At 46.5% G+C, this 15381-nt stretch overlaps 1 protein-coding gene across 2 annotated transcripts in view; it reads right to left on the minus strand.

The window, feature by feature from the left end:
• Positions 1-2790: 2790 nt before the first annotated feature.
• PLVAP (plasmalemma vesicle associated protein) overlaps positions 2791-15381 on the minus strand; it is a 32182-nt gene continuing 19591 nt past the window's right edge. The window contains exon 6 of one of the 2 annotated variants that reach the window (XM_029613803.1): positions 2791-4601. The gene's annotated coding sequence lies outside the window, so the exon portion shown is untranslated. Of the gene's footprint in view, positions 4602-13112; positions 13355-15381 lie in introns of those variants that run through there. The other variant, XM_029613804.1, reaches the window with a different exon arrangement.

The raw sequence follows: 15381 nt of genomic DNA on the forward strand, positions 1-15381 counted from the left end.
GTCATCTGCTAAACTTACTAGGTCACATGGTGCCCATGGTCCACATTACTCCAATGGGTCGTCTAGCCATGAGAGTAACACACTGGACTTTAAAGTCCCAATGGTCCCAATCATATCAACATATGTCCCACATTGTCCACAGCACCAGCCAGCTTCGTCTCTCACTAGCTTGGTGGATACAGGAGTCCAACCTTCAGATAGGACTACCCTTTCAATCTCCAGAACCTCAGATTACACTGACAACAGATGCCTCCAACCTCAGTTGGGGAGCCCATGTCAACAACTTGCAAACCCAGGGAACCTGGACTGCAGTGGAATCGAACCACCAGATACATTTTCTGGAGCTCAGAGCAATACGATATGCCCTATTCGCTTTCCAGGATTGCCTATCCAACAAGGTACTCCTAGTTCAAACAGACAACCAGTTAGTGATGTGGTACCTCAAAAAGCAGGGGGGGCTCTTACCTGCTATGCCAAGAGGTGGCGCAGATCTGGGCCTGGGCTCTCTCACATTCCATGCTACTGAGAGCAACCTTACCTGGCAGGCGTGGACAATGTGATGGCGGACAATCTAAGCCGGACCTTTCATCCCCATGAATGGTTTCTGGATCCCACTGTAACGAAACAAATTTTCCACCAGTGGGGCCACCCGCACATAGACCTCTTTGCATCAATTCACAACCACAAAGTGGACAACTTCTACTTTCTACACCGCAGCCACAAGACATCACTGAGGGATGCCTTTGCCCTCTCGTGGTCAAAGGGCCTTCTATATGCCTACCCTCCACTTCCATTCATCAGCAAGACTCTCGTGAAGTTACGATCAGACTGGGGCTCAATGATCCTCATAGCCCCTTACTGGCCGCGGCAGGTTTGGTTTCTCATCCTACGTGACCTCTCAATCCAGCAACCAATTTGCCTGGAGACAGATCCAACTCTATTAATGCAGAACAATGGACTATTGTGTCATCCGAACCTCCACTCCCTGTCTCTGACAGCATGGATGTTGAAAGGTTGATACTACAATCCCTTAACCTTTCTGACAACGTGTCCCAGGTCCTCATAGCTTCACAAAAGCCTTCTAGGAAATCTTATCATTCCAAATGGAAAAGATTCTCCTTGTGGTGCACGACACAGGAAATAGATCCCTTTTCCTGCCCCACAACAAGGTTCCTGGACTACCTCTGGTACCTCTCGGAGTCTGGCCTACAAACTTTCTCCATCCGAGTGCATGTCAGCGCCATAGCCGCGTACCACAAAAGGTATGAGATGCCCCAATCTTGGTGCAACCCCTTGTAGGGCTCTTTCTGAGAGGCTTGCTACAACTGAAGCCTCCACTGCGTCCTCCAGTTCCGGCATGGGACCTCAATGTTGTGCTAGCACGGCTCATGCGACCTCCATTTGAGCCCTTGCACTCCTGCGAGCTACGTCATTTCACTTGGAAAGTGCTCTTTCTACTTGCTTTGGACGTCGGCTCGTAAAGTCAGTGAGCTACAGGCACTGGTAACATATCCACCTTATACAAAATTTCTCCACAGTCGTGTGGTACTCCGCACTCGCCCTAAATTTTTGCCAAAGGTAGTGTCTGATTTCCACTTAAATCAATCCATAATACTACCCACATTTTTTCTGAAACCTCACTCATAGCCAGGTGAGCGGGCCCTGCATTCCTTGGACTGTAAACGTGCACTTGCTTTTTATTTGGACCGCACTCAGCCCATAGGAAGTCCACCCAATTGTTTCTCTCCTTCGATAAAACCAAACTCAGAGTTCCGATGGGCAAGTAGACCCTGTCCACCTGACTGGCGGACTGTATTACCTTCTGCTACCAACAAGCAGGCCTTCCGCTATAGGGACGCGTGAAAGCGCATTCAGTAAAAGCAATGGTAACGTCAGTAGCACACCTCCGTTCTGTACCTCTTGCTGACATCTGCAGAGCTGCCACATGGAGCTTTCTCCACACCTTTGCAGCTCATTATTGTCTCGACAAGGCTGGCAGGCAGGATTCCGTCTTTGGCCAGCCTGTCCTACGTAATTTGTTTTCAGTTTAATAACCCAACTTCCTTCCTGCGACCCACTGTGAAACTCAGGCTGCCCTCATACCCAAAACCACCCCTGTTGTTGTGACTACACGTCGTGTGCTTTTGGTTCACTTTACTTGGGCTCGCTATTCACCCATATGTGAGGACTGCCATCCTGCTTGTCCTGGGAGAAAGCAGAGTTGCTTACCTGTAACAGGTGTTCTCCCAGGACAGCAGGATGTTAGTCCTCATGAAACCTGCCCACCACCCTGCAGAGTTGGGTTCACTTACATTTTATTTTATTTTTTTTTTTCGCTCCTACTATTGCTACAAATGAGACTGAAGGGGGACCCCTGCTGGATACAGGGTTGATGCTATGCTGGGCATGCTCAGTGTGCCAGTCAAAGTTCTAGGAACTTTGACAGAAGTGTTCTGATATAGGACTCCATCCTGATGATGTCACCCATATGTGAGGACTAACATCCTGCTGTCCTGGGAGAACACCTGTTACAGGTAAGCAACTCTGCTTTCATTAGTGAGAGCCTGAAAATGAGAACAGATTGGTTCTATGGGGGCTGGAGGTTTCCATCCCCTGAAGTAGACCCAAGCCTACTATCCTTGCTTTTGGAGCATCCAGTAACTATTAGTCCATTTTAAATCTGCTTTTATTTATCATGAATTATTAGGGGGGGGGGTTGTTTAATTTTTAAATAAAAGCACCATATGGCTACCTCAGTATAATCTTTAGTACTTATTAAAGGACACAAGATTTATATGACATCATGGATTATTTATTTGAGAATGGCAACAAACACACAACATTAAAAGGTAAGAAATTAGGCTGTTTTACACACTTTTCAGGCAAGTCTACAAGAAGCAGTAAAGGTTTTGCATAACTGTACAGTGAACAGCCAATCAGAGGGCAGGAATTTGCATTGATCACTGTGCTGCGCCGTCAGATTGGCTGGGCCCAGTCTGCTGTATGACTGTTCTGTTTCTGCTGGGAGAGCAGCTTTCTGGGGTTTTATTTTATCTTGCTGGATTGCTAGTAAGGAGCTTGGAAAAGTTAGTACATTATATGACACCAGTCACTGACTTGATGTAAGAGAGGGAATTTGCTAGACATTACAGGCTTCTCTGCAAGTGGGGTGACCAACATTTTCATGCACCATAACTGGACCCCCAGCAGGCTGGGTGGTTTCTGAGCCTGCGGAGCCGGGGTGGGAGCATTTTGATTAGTAGGGATGCCCTAGGTGCTCATACCCAAGCATAGGGCTGGCATGAAGCATATGGGTGGTCCTCTCGTAACCCAAGTTACAACAGGAGCAGGGCTGCCCTGACTCTGGAAAGAGCCTTATTTGCTGCAACCAGAGGATGGGGAGGTCTGGCTGCAGACAGAACTGGTAAAGGCGACAGCTGTGGGAAGGCTGCTGTATGCCTCTGTTAGTGAAGAGAGGCAGAGGGCTGGCCAGAAACAAGCAGTGGGAGCATAAGCTTACAGCTGCTCGCTGCCCCTTCAATGCTGCAGCATGGCTGATGGCTAAGGGAGTGGGACTATGAACCCAGACGTGGAGTCTGAGTTGTGACCCTACTGGAACAGGCCGCTGGAGGGTGCAAAAATAGCCTGATATTGGGTTTGGTTTTTGTTGCTGCGTCCCAGGACATGGGGCAGGGGGAGCCTGCAGAGACAGCGGTGCGAGTGCTATTGCCTGCTTCCCGCCATGGGGAAAGTGGTGGGAGCTATGTCATTTGGCTTCCACTGCTGAGAGGAAACAGCCAGCGGTGAGACTGAGAAGCAGCAATCTGAGCCGCTGCAGAGGGACACATTGGGCTGCTGCTGGAAAGGCTGAAGCATAATGGGAGCAGGTACTTGGACTCCCACGGCTTGCTATGTGCTGGCTTTCACTGATTTTTCAGTCACAGCGATCAGGCTAAAATGCAGGAGTTGCCCCGCAGGGCCTTGAGATCAGAGGCATGCAATAGGCAGACAGTAGCTGGAAGATATGAAAGGGAAGGAAGAGAACAGTGAACAGGAAAGTGGGATGCTCAAATATGACTGGGCAAGCACTACGGCCAGTGGTGGGAGAAGAGTCAGAAGGAGCAGTCCTCGCAGCCCAGGCTGAGGGAGCAGACGTCTCTCCCATCCCTCTCCTTGTGGCTGTGCCAGAAAATAGTAGTCCGGAATTGGTGTGCATGTCACGATCACTGATTGGCCCCCCCAGCCTGGTTTAACTGTGTCCTGTTATCCTTGAAACCGGACACTGTACGACTGGTTGCAAAACTGGGGCTGTCTGGTCTAACACTGGGCAGTGGCCCCACCCTATGTGCAAGGTCCAGAGAGGTCACAGATCTCACTGGATCGTGGCGCACCAAGGCCAGGCCGCTACTTCTAACTGTGGTTTACAGCGTTCTCTGACAATTTGCTTTTGGCCGTGGGTGGGATAAAATACAGACTCTGTTTATTCCTGTGTCACTGCTTCAATTTCTGGTCTTCTCTATTCAAGTAAATCTTCCCGAGGTGTATTCACTTGGCTTTCTGGTTTATTTCTTCCATTGTTGGGCTTGTTTGATGATGAGTCCCTGGAGTTTTGGGGGGGGGGGGGGGGGGAGGGAGAACAGACAACAGCAGGAGGAAATACATTAATCTTTTTTCCCCAGCTGGATGCGTGATTGTGGCTTTTGTTTTTCCATTCCACCCTGGTTCCTGCTCACCGGGGCTTGTGGAGTTCTTTATTTATCTCATTCTCTGACCCAAAGATGCAGCTGTTGGCATTGACCCCACGTGATGCTGAAACCCAGCACCTTCTGGCAGAATGGTCAAGGAGTTAAAAGGCAGTGGTTTCAAAGGGCCAGTTCCTTGAGCAGGCGAGGGCAGGTATGAGGTTCTCTGATGGTATTGGGGACGGGGTGGTCAGATCTAATGGAAAACACAATGCAGTGGAAATATACTGTCTGAAATGCTCCCCCCTTTTTCTTTTTTAAATTTATATTCCATCTTTTATGACACTTCAAGGCAGATTGCATTCAAATACTGTAGCTATTTCCCTATGCCCAGAGAGCTTTCAATCTAAAGGCTGGATTTTAAAAGCCCAGCGCACGTTAACAATTGCCACTTGCACGCCCTAAAAAGGGCGGGATGGGGCGGAGGCCAGCCAATGGCCACTGTCCTGGGGAAGCGCACAAAAGCAGCCGGCCGGCACACGTAACTTACTTCTGCTCCCGAGGAGCAGTAAGTAAGAAAATTTTTTTTAAAATGGTGAACGGTAGGTTAGGTTTGGGGGGTGGGGAGGAGAGGGGAAGGGAAAGGAAGGTTAGGGAAGTTCTCTCCCAGTCCGCCCCTTAACTGGAGAGGACTGGGAGGGAACTGGGGAAGGCCCCATTGCAAAATTTGCTTGCACACACACACGCCGTGCCATCTGCCCGCACATGTGCACACAGCCAAAGGATTTTATAACGTGCACGCGCATGTTTTAAAATCTACCCCAAGTGCCTCATTTACTAAAGTTCTTTTCCCCACTCTGTTGACTATGGGAAAAAGGGTTAGGGCCTGATTTACAAAGTTTCTACCTGAGACAACGGAGGGTGAAATGGCTTTCCTAAGGTCACGAGGAATATCAGCAGGGTTTGGCTTTCTTGGTTTGTAGTTTTCTGCTCGAGCCACTATGCTACTACTCCTTTATTACACCCTGATAATGCCCTGAGTAAAAACAGGTCTCTAACCCTACAGAGATGGAGGAGTAGTCTAGTGGTTAGAGCAGCAGGCTGTGAACTAGGGAAGCCAGCGTTCAAATCTTGCTGTTATTACTCCTTGTGACCTTGGGCAAGTCACTTCACCCTCCATTGCCTCACATCTGAAGCTGAAGGCTGCATTCTGAAATTTAGCAGACGGTTCCCTAATGCACAAGTGAATTTTGTTTAGCACCTAATGCAGTAAGCTAATGCATTGGGAGTTTTAAAAAAAATGCACATAAAACAGAAAATGTGTGCAAAAAAAAAAAAAAAGGCTTAGGGCACAGCAAAATATAATTTATGCACAGAAAGGAAAACGTGGGTTTCTTACTTGCTAATTTTTTTTCCTTGAGTTCTACCAGACTAGTCCAGATGAGTACGTGGATTTTCTCCCCTACCAGCAGCTGGGGAAAGAGAATGAAAGCACTGCTAGATGCAGCCTTTATAAGTAACTGTGTTACCTGCAGCATTTCAGTATTCCTTTATCAAAACTAAACCATCAACTACCCCTGTATGAGAAGGGGTGGTGATTAAAAAAAAAACAAAACACCCAAACAAACCATCCTCTTAGGTGAATCCAGAATAGTCTTGACTCCCTTAATGGAGAATGTCTGAAACTAGAAACAATTAACATTCTCCTGCTGTTAAATTGAATAGTATATACACTTAGAAGAGCAGATTACAGGCCAGCTGGGAGGGACTCTGAACTAGTCTGGTAGGACTTGAAGAAAGAAAATTAGCACTTAAGAAACTCAATTTTTTCTTCCTTATTGTCCACCAGATCAATCCACAAGCATGGGATGACCAAGCCCCCCTTACTCTAGCAGGGAGCCTGCCTCAAAGGAGCATGTGACCCTAGCCTGTATATCCAACCTATAATGCTTGGAGAAGGTGTGCAACAAAGATCAAGTTGCCACTTTACAAATGTCCAGTGGCAACATTAACTGTGGCAACCTATACCTTCTTCCCCTTTGCCAGCTGCTTACGAATCTAAAACTCAAACACTATCTCTACGCCGACGATGTACAAATCCTGATCCCAGTCACCGAATCCCTCACAAAAACACTGAAGTTCTGGGACAACTGTCTCCAAGATATCAACGACCTCCTCACTAACCTAAACCTTGTTCTTAACACGTCTAAGACAGAAATGCTCTTTATATCTCTCAACCACAACGCTAACCTGCAGTCAATTCACACCAACACCCTGGTCAGCCAAGCAAGAGACCTCGGAGTTATAATTGATAACCAGCTAAATCTAAAAAAGTTCATCACCAACACAACCAAAGACTGCTTCTTCAAACTTCAGGCACTAAAAAGACTCAAACCACTCCTGTACTTTCAAGACTTCAGATCGGTACTCCAGGCCATTATATTCTCCAAATTAGACTACCGTAATTCCATTCTGCTAGGCCTTCCCGCCTCTTCCACCAAACCACTTCAGATGCTACAAAACTCAGCCACCAGAATTTTAACAAACTCCAACAGAAGAGACCACATCACACCCATCCTAAAAAACCTGCACTGGCTCCCTGTAAACTTTAGAATTCTACACAAGTGTCTCACCATCATCCACAAAGCTATTTACAACAGAACACCCATCGATATACACTACCCACTCACGCTACACTTCTCTTCTAGACCCATCAGAGAAGCCTGCAAGGGCTCGCTACACCCCCCCCCCCCCCCAGCCAAATCCACACACCTCTCATCCACCAAAGATTGAGCCTTCTCGACAGCAGCACCAACCATCTGGAACGCCATGCCCCCTGACCTTAGACAAGAACTTTGCATACTGACATTCAGAAAGAAACTCAAGACTTGGCTATTTCTACAAGCCTTCCCTGATCTATGACCTCCCCAACTACAATAACTCGCCATGGTTCTCTAGTCGATGTACCCCAACCCTGACATGGCATTTGACCCGACATTAGTTAGATCTGAGTTTTATGACCTGATACTATTTAGTCATGAATATACGATATTATTACAGTTCAGAGTATATGATATTATTTATATATTTGATAGTATTCAGTCCTGAGTACATGTTCTTATTATTATAGTCCTGAGTATATGACCTGATATTATTTAGTTCTGAGTTACACTTGCCTCTGGCTCTTCCTCCTCCCAGTTCGAGTGCCCCTGTTTTATTGTAACTTTTCGCCTTATTGTTCATGTTGATGTTAATGTTATTGCCCCATTGTTTCTTGTAAACCAATATGATATGATTGGTATCATAAATGTCGGTATAAAAAAGCAGTAAATAAATAAATGACTGACTGACTGACTGACACTGCCCAAGAGGCCACTTGAGCCCTAGCTGCTTGCACTATGAACCCTGCAAGAACCACCAGCTCCCTGCAAACGTAGGCAAGCACAATAGTCGTCTTAATTCATCTGGCAATAGAAACCTTAAAAGCCTTCTCTTTCTTGTGACCACTGAATAGTATAAAAATGGTCCAATTTTCAGAAAGCATTTGTTACGTTTAGATATCTTGAAATGCTTCAATAAGAAGAAATTTGCAAAAAAAGAAAGCACTCTATACACAGCCTAGAGTATGGCGTTCCTTAGACCTATCTCCAGACATAAACTTCCTAAAAGATGTCAGTTCCACTGTTTAATCCAAAGCATGAAGAAATCACCTTGGGCAAAAGGGATGGAGCAGTGTAACGAAACCACATCCCACAAAATTATAAAAAATGGGTCTCTACGTGACTAGGCCTGTAATTCAGAGAGATATTTCGCTGAACAGATCGCTACTAGAAAAACTGTCTTCAGTGTAACATCCTTCATAGAAGCTTCTCTGATGGGGTCAAAAGGAACTTTACACAAGGCTTTTAATACCAGATTGAGATTCCAAGAAGGGTTTAAGTTCGTGGCAGGAGGATGTAGATACTTAACACCCTTCAAGGACTGTACTACATCCAGTTGCAAAGCTAAGAACAGCATCTGCACTTTCCCCTCTATAACCCAAAAGTGTTGTCACTTGCATCTTGCTTGAATTTAGTGCTAGGCCCCCTGCAAACCTTTCTACGAAAAGGAAAGAATTGCCAGAACCGAAGCCTCAAACAGGGAAATCCCTCGTCTCTACTCACCATGTCTCAAACACTTTCCAAACATGAACATAAGCTAAGGAAGTAAATCTTTTTCTAGCTTGAAGTAAGGTGGAAGCCAGTTCCTCCAAGTAACCCTTTTTCCGCAGCCTTCTCCACTCAAGAGCCAAGTGGTAAGACAAAAGCAAGCCACCTATTTTAAGACCCTGATGCAGTAAATCCTGAAAGTGACTGAACCTCAGTGGTCCCTCTATGCTGAGTCTTACCAGATGGGTGAACCAAGGACACCTGGGCCACTCCAGGGCTGTGAGAATCACTCAGCCTTTGATGCCTCTATCCTCTGGATAACCTGTCCTATCAACGGCCAAGGGGGCAAAACATAGAGTAGTGCCCCCCACAGGCCAGGATTGTGACAGGGTATCTAGACCTCCTGACCCCAACTGACTGAAAAATCAAAGCCATTTGGCATTTCTTTTCAACATTATCAGATCTAGTGGAGGTTCTCCCCACTTGGACAGGATATGGAGAATGTCATGTCTGACAGTTCCCATTCCCTAGGATCTAACATGTACCTGCTTAAGAGGTCCACCTGGACATTCTCCAACCCAGCAATGTTTGATGCAGACTCTTCAGATGATTCTTCGCCCACTGGAATAAGAGGCTCACCTCCAATGATACTGCTGGACCTCTGGTTTCCCCCCCCCCCCCCCTTTGCTTTATATATGCCACCACTATATCATTGTCCAAAAAATACTCTCAATGCTTTCCCCATAACTAAAGGAAGAAACTCCAGCAAGGCTTTTCTGATTGCCCTTGTTTCTAAATGATTGATGCTGCTTCCAACACACTCCAGTGACCTTGAACAATGGATCCTTGGCAGTGAGCCCCCCAGCCACTCACACTGGCATCCATAGTTACCACTGTCCATTCTGGAATCTCCAAATCCACCCTGATGGAACCTGGCCTTGTGCTCATGAGACTGAGGATTCCATTACGAGAGGAGAATGCCCTGCAGTGCTCGCCTACATGCTCCTACCCACAGAACCAGATCCAAAGTTGATGCCATTGACCCCAGAACTTGCAGATAATCCCAGGCTCTGGAGGCCTTCATTCACATTCTCTCACAAACCTATCCCTGGATCTTGGCCATCCTTTCTGCAGTTAAAAACACCTTTCCTTCCTGAGTATCAAAATGAGTCCCCACATACTCCAAATTTTGAGGGGGTTTTGCTCTTGGGAAAATTGATGACCCCATCCAGATCCTGTAACAACTGGATCACTCTGGAAATAGAGTGATGACATTCTTCCTCTGATTTCACTTGAATCAACCAGTCATTGAGATAAGGATGAACCAAGACTCCTTCCTTGCAGAGAGCTGCCCCAACTACCACCATAAACTTGGATAAAGTTCTTTGTGCTGTTGCTAAACCAAATGGAAGAGCCTTAAAATGGAAGTGACACCCCCCCCCCCCCCAACAGCAAACCTAAGGAACCTCTGATGATCCCTTCAGATTGTAATATACAGATAAGTTTTCAGGAATTCTCCCCTTCATACCACCATGATCGATGTAAGGAATTCTCCTCTTCATACCACCATGATCACTGAAAGGCCGATATGGTACAGTGCGCTCCGGTGGAGTGCACTGTTAACCGCATTTGGACGAGCGTTTTCGACGTGCTAGCTTTACCCCTTATTCAGTAAGAGGTAATAGCGTGTCGAAAACGTGCGTCCAACCCCCCCCCCCCCCCGAAACTAATACCGCCCACAACATGCAAATGCACGTTGATGGCCCTATTGGTCATTCCCACGCGATACAGAAAGTAAAATGTGCAGCCAAGCCGCACATTTTACTTTCAGAAATTAGCGCCTTCCCAAAGGTAGGCGTTAATTTCTGCTGGCACCGGGGAAGTAAAAACTGGTTTTCTGTGCACCCTCTGACTTAATATCATGGCGATATTAAGTTGGAGGCCCCAAAAGTAAAAAAAAAAAAAAAATTAAAAATCTGCCCGCAGGTCGGAAGACGGATGCTCAATTATGCCGGCGTCCGTTTTCCGAACCCGTGGCTGTCAGCGGGTTTGAGAACCGACGCCGGCAAAATTGAGCGTCGGTTGTCAAACCCACTGACAGCCGCCGCTCCTGTCAAAAAGAAGGTGCTAGGGATGCACTAGTGTCCATAGCGCCTCCTTTTACCGCAGGCCCTAATTTGCATAGGCCACCCTCCTGAATCGTGCGCCCAGGAGAGTGGCCTGTGCGCGCGCCGGGAGAGCAGGCGCTCACCAGCTCTCCCGCGCGTTTTTCTGAATCGGCCTGTGAGTGAAGAGTTTCCATACAGAAATGGAACACCTTTAAGAATGCATTCACCTTCTTCAAATCCAGAATAGTCTTTCGTGGGCACACAAAATAAATGAAATAATGACCCAGACCTCATTCTCCCCTTGGCACTAGAATCACCACTGCCAATTGGAAAAGGCAATCGAGAGTGGACCATAACCTCTTTTCATTTTCTTCACCAAATGACAGGGGGACACCGTGAAGGCATTCACTACTGGGCTGGCATGTAACCATTCTAACATGTAACCATCTCTTATTACAGAAAGGATCCACTCTCCAAAATACTGGGACAGTCCTCTAATCTGCAGAGGAGGATGGTGAACCCTTCACTCCTCCTGTGCTGTTGCTGACACTGTCCCTTGTGCCTCGCATGAAAGGGCTGCGACTTATTCCCAAACGGCCTCTAAGAAGAAGAACTCTTTTCTGGCTGGAAGTGCCTTGCTCTCCCTAAATTTAGGTCTGCTGGGAACCTCTTTATAAGTTCTCTTAGCTTTGTCCTCTGGCAACACAGGAGGCTTCAACTCACCCAAATGCTTTACTAGCTTCTTCAGGTGTTCCCCGAAAAGAAGCTTTCTCTGAAGGGCAGTTTTCCTAGCCATGACTTGGACAAGGAATCTGCTGCCCAGTTGCAAACTCCTGGCCAATACCGAGGCCACCACACCTCTGGATGAGGTTTGAATAACATCATAGAGAGCATCTTTTATAAATGCAAGACTGGCTTTCAGGCTTTTTGTCTCCCTCTTCATAAACCTTCTTCTGCCCTGCCTCCCAGGATCTGCTATGACCAGTGCAAACACACTCTAGACATATTACTACAAATAACCACCCTGAGTGCAAAGCCAACTCCTCAAAGGCTTGCTTAAGATGGATTTTTATTTTCCTATCTTGGGAATACTTTAGGGCTGCACTCCCTTCTATAAGGATCATTATCTTCTTTGTGACCGCAGACACCAAAACATCTACCTTAGGAACCTTTTAACTGCTCAAAAGCACCATCAGGAAGAGGATACAGTTTATCTATGGCTCTGCCCACTTTTAACACTGCCTCCAGAGTCTCCCACTCCGCAGACATTAAGGCCTTCCCCACCCCGTGGAAGGGAAAGGCCTTATCTGGGGCTCTGAGACCTTCTAGAATGGGATCCTGTCCCTCCTGGACTGATTGCGCCTGTTGCTCCTTTATGCCCAGCTCCACCAGAGCTTATATAATCATTGCTCCAACTCCTCTCTCTTAAATAAGTGGACCCCCTCAGAGGTCATCTCCCTCCACAATAGGGATTTCTCCTTCTAGTGCATCCCTGTCCAGTTCACTTCCAATCTCCTCCCCAGTGGTTAAACTCCCTCAGAGAGCCATTTCCTAATGCTGTTTTTAAGTCTGGTGCTGATTCCCACCCGGTCTGTTTTGCCTGAGTGGGAACAGATGATGTTCCTGAGGAAGCCTCCGCTGGACTAGGTCCGTCTGGAACCAAGCCCTGCTTAATCAAAAAAGTGTGGTGCATTAGCACCACAAACTCCAGGGGGTGGGGGAAGGCTTCAATGAGAGCTGCCCCAATCATTCTCTTGTCCTTTAACTAACTCCTTCTTCCTCCTGTGGTGTACTTGGCTCCTCCATGGAAAATAGCACTGGGAGCTCTGAAAAGGCCTCCCTGCTTTCCCCACCACTGCAGGGGATAGTATCTAAAATGGTTGCCGTTCCCATGGTTACCAGTCGCCATCAGGAGATACGGCTTCCTGAGAGCCATTTACTACTTTTATCAGGGAAGGGGGGGGTGTCCTTCGAACGGCCCTCCCCTCTCCTGGTGTAAGCTTGGCAAAGCCCTAACTGCAACGCTCCCATGCTGGTCCCCACATGCAAGACACCCATTTCTGCACTCTGTGGGAGCGGCCATGCTGTCTGAGCCACATGACCGACTCAAAAAAAAAATGGAACTGCTCCTTTCCCTGACGAGCCCCGAGCAAACCTCTTCCTGTTCCACATCATGAGAGAGGCAGTCTCCAACTGACTGATTCCTCTTATTTCTTTTTTTTTTTTTAATGTGAACTTTTATTGACCAAAACAAGTTATCACATGTAACCTCTCAGGACATATACATTGCATTAATACAATATTGTCAGGTCATTTTATACTATTATAATAAACATATTCAAACAACAGCGTGTTGAGTCTTTACAGTACCCAACACACACCCCTTCCCCCGTCTCTCCAGAAGGAGCCCTCATGCCTGAAAAAAACAAACCATGAAATAAAATTAGATTAGGAAATACATACATCATAATAATGTCATCCCAAAGCCTGAAGCGGTTAGCTGGATAAGGTCTGAGCTTGCAACCGCTTGCTCAAAGGTGACCAAGTTGCTTGAAATACCTGTAATCTAGCCTGCCTAATCGCTGATAGACGAGACAGACGATAATGTGTGTGAAGTCTGTAGATCACGGTTGGTAGAGAAGGAGGATCAGAGCATTTCCACGCCTTCGCCAGTTCACAGCGAGCAGTTATAAATACCTGCGTGCAAAAGGTTTGGATCGGCCTGGTCAGGCCCTCCACCGGTAAGTTTAACAAAACTTGTTGGCGCTGCAAGGACACCTCTTCCCCCACCATAGTGGTTAGCCACCCACGAATCTTATCCCAAAAAGCCACCACCTTAGGGCAGCGCCGCCATACATGTACGTAAGTTCCTTCCTGTCCACAATTCCTCCAACACGTGTCAGGAATAGCTGGGAACATAGCATGCAGTTTAACTGGGGTCAAATGCCAGAGATATAATAATTTAGAACAATGCTCCTGTACAGAGGCAGATATGGAGCTGTTCGCAACCTTAAAGAACGCCAAATCCCAGTCATCCTCGGATAAGGGGGCTTCAAGGTCCTGAGGTCAGGCAGTAAGATGAGAGAACTTGGTTGGTGAGAGAGCGTTGAGTAGTGTATATATTTTTTAAATCACCCCTTTCATTTTATCAGAGTGCTCACAATAATTTTCGAATAAAGATTTAGAGAGATGCAACGACTTGTTTCCCCGTAATGCTATCAAAAAATGGAGAACCTGGGCATAGTTCAAGAAATGCTGCGCATTCCCTGGGTATTTACCCTGGAAATCAGCGAGACTCATCATAGTGCCCTCCTTCCATATGTGCCCTATGCAGGCAATACCCCTTACAGCCCATTTAGAAAAATCTGAGGAGTCCATTCCCGCCGGGAAGCTAGTATTGTGAAACAAGTAAGATAGTTGAAAATATTTAAAAGAGCCCACTAATTTGATCCTCCATTGATTCCAGACTTTGAGCGTATTCCCCAGCGCTGATGGCATATAGGTCACTGGTCTCCAAGTCATTTTGGGCTGCCAGGTTAGGGCCTGCCGTGGCATCCTGCCTAGCATGGCTTGTTCTAATCTCGCTGATTGTAAGTATCAACCAAAGCCCTAAGTTGTGCCACACCAAAATACCACATCAGGTTGGGGACACCCCATCCACCATTTTTCTTAGTAAGATATAAGACAGCTCTAGCCACGCAAGGGGGCCGTTTTTTCCAGATGTATTCAAATATTTTTTTCTGCCACAGTTTTAAGATGTTCGCAGAAATGTGGATGGGTATAGTTGAGAAAAAGTATAGAAGCTAAGATAAAATATTCATCTTAATAACCGCTATTCGGTCCACCCAAGAAAAGTGTTCCCGATTCCATGTGATTAAATCTTTCTCAATTTTCTTCCAAAGGGGAGCATAGTTAAGTGCAAATAATTCAGATAGGTCTGAGCTAAGTTGAACTCCCAAATATTTAATGGATTTTTTAGCCCACCTAAATGGGAAATCTCTAGTGATACGATCTACCTCCGTTCCAGATAGGTTAACATGTAGAATCTCTGATTTATCATAATTTACCTTGAAGCCCGCTACCTTATAGAAGCTATCCAATTCATCCACCACCCCCCTCAATGAATTGTAGGGTTCAGTAAGAGTGAATAGGATGTCATCGGCGAAGAGGGATAGCTTATACTGTGAGGCCTCCACCTTTACCCACCAAATGCGCTCTGAGTTCCATACCCTGGTTGCTAGTGGCTCTAAAAAAAATAGCAAAGAGCATTGGAGATAAGGGGCAGCCTTGTCTAGTTCCCCTTTGTATATTAAAACTAGGGCCATGCCCACTGTTCACCTTCACCCAGGCTTTAAGGGACTCATATCTTGGCCACCCAGGTCTGAAAAAAGCCTCCAAAACCCATTTTCTGTAATACTTTGAATAAAAATGGCCAATGCACCA

This window comes from Rhinatrema bivittatum, chromosome 8 (assembly GCF_901001135.1).
Source record: "Rhinatrema bivittatum chromosome 8, aRhiBiv1.1, whole genome shotgun sequence".
NCBI classification, from domain to species: Eukaryota; Metazoa; Chordata; class Amphibia; order Gymnophiona; family Rhinatrematidae; genus Rhinatrema; species Rhinatrema bivittatum.